This window comes from Dendroctonus ponderosae, unplaced genomic scaffold, assembly GCF_020466585.1.
Source record: "Dendroctonus ponderosae isolate FM_Combo_2020 unplaced genomic scaffold, Dpon_F_20191213v2 Dpon_F_20191213_4, whole genome shotgun sequence".
Lineage (NCBI taxonomy): Eukaryota > Metazoa > Arthropoda > Insecta > Coleoptera > Curculionidae > Dendroctonus > Dendroctonus ponderosae.
In genome coordinates this window covers 3,509,578-3,511,565 of record NW_026018611.1, presented here as the reverse complement: position 1 = coordinate 3,511,565, position 1,988 = coordinate 3,509,578, and the positions used below count along the sequence as shown (strand labels likewise).

Below are 1,988 nucleotides of genomic sequence, written 5' to 3'. Positions count from 1 at the left end.
CCTTGTCAACCTTTTCATGTGCAGATAATTTTAACTTCCTACATCTAACATTTGTTTTGTCATACGCTGATAAAATGTTTTCTCTGTTTTTTCATATTGTTACAACAGTAGACTTTCCAAGTGCTAATTCCTTACACATGTCACTCTGCTTTACTCCACTTTTTATGTTGTTAATAATCTCGTACTTTTCATTTAGTGAAAAAGCTTTGCGCTTTTGTGTTTCCATTCAAAAACGATTTTCTTACATAACGCGGCAAAAAACCACAAGCCACTGCTTGTTTCTCGCTCTCACTAATATAAACAGCTCCGCACGATTCGTGTTGCTGAGCGTGGAAGTTCGTTATAAACGGAAAGTGAATATACAACTAACCTAAAAAGTGATTGTTATATCCGGAAGTTCGTTATAAACGGGTTTGTTATAACCAGTAAAAACATACGTTGGCCTTTATGGACGACGTTTCAATTAAAGGAAAAAGTTCGTTTTAACCGAAAGTTTACTATAACCGGGTTCATTATAAGCTGACTTTACTGTATTTATATTTTTGGAAAATTTTATTTTAATGGTTTTTTCCCAATTGGGATAGATTCTATAATAGTTACTCACTGAAGCAAGATCAGAATTATTCAATGGAAGAGCGCATGGTTTCGTCAAAGTTCATATTTCGAGAGCAAATTCGTTTTTTTACGTTAAAGAGCAAACTTTTGACAAAGAAACTTACAATTTTAATAGTTAGAACACATTCAAAAACGCTCTGGTATTTTAGCGCAAACGTTTTTCGCTCACGAATAAAAAACAGCTTGCACTGGGAGTTCGATAAAGTTGTCTTAAAAATAACGTTGAATTTCTAAATGCCCACACTAATGTGAAGCCCACGTTTGTCGACCCTACTGGAATAGTTGACATTCGATCTAGTTTCCGTTAACCGATTCCTTTAATTATTAAGTTGCGGTGACAGAGTTTATTTCGTTGCATACAAGGAGGTAAACCGACACTACTTTTGCGGTAAGATCAGGTTACTAGAAAATGCCATTTTCTATCAGTACAATTTGTTTCTCGGTTACGTTCTTCGGCTGCTCTTAAAAGGTTCTAACGGGCTCTCGAAATCCGTTTTAATCCACATCACATGTATTGGATAAGGGCAGCAATTATGATTTCACGTTCAGTTCACACACAAAGCCGAATTGTGTTTTTTACTCATTAATGTTGAAATGAACGAGTGGACCCAGTCCGATTATCTTCGATGAGCAAAGAAAAACGAGTAATGGCTCTAGGGCGAGGGTTCTAGCATATGGCAGCGATAATTTAAGAATTTCCGAAGCCGATACCGAGACGTGATCTGAGCGTGGCGCGATTTTCTGATAAACCTGCGGGCGCACGTCGTAAATCGGAACGACCCGATGGGTTCTTGGACTGTTGGGAATGCGAAAAAATTGTCAATTTTCTGGCTTTGCGAGATTCGCTATTTAAGAATGAATCAATCAATTCGTTTCACCGCTCAAATCAGAGCTTCTCGCTATCTCCTTGCAGGCTACATGGGTTATATTGATGCTTTCTAAAGTGGGACTTGATGGGAAAATGTGAGCATTCATCGCAAAAAATTAAACAGTTCGTCGGTCAATCGGTTCTGATAGTTTTTGCAAAATTTCCAGTTACTATTGAAAGACATCTTAGGGAAACGGGCAGTTTGAGGCCAATTTATGCTAATTGGGACGCCATTTTAAACGAAACAACCTAATACATGGATCAGAACATGCACCCACAAATTGGCCTCCAAGATCACCCGATTTAAGGCCGCTAGATTTTTTTCTGTGACACTGATCGAAAGTGTATGTTTTGCCCGTCGCTACAGAAGCCGAGTTCCTGGAAAATATTTGTTGCAGAATATTAATTAATTAAGAAATTAATTTGAAAAATTACCTTGACGTTTCGATAGCTATTTTCTGCTATCGTTATCAAAAGAACCTAAATGAACCTAAAAAAGAGTATG

General features: G+C 37.4%; 1 protein-coding gene across 3 annotated transcripts in view; it reads right to left on the bottom strand.

Annotated features, from left to right (window-relative positions):
- LOC109546830 overlaps nucleotides 1-1,988 on the bottom strand; it is a 320,780-nt gene that overhangs the window by 215,210 nt on the left and 103,582 nt on the right. The window lies entirely within an intron of this gene.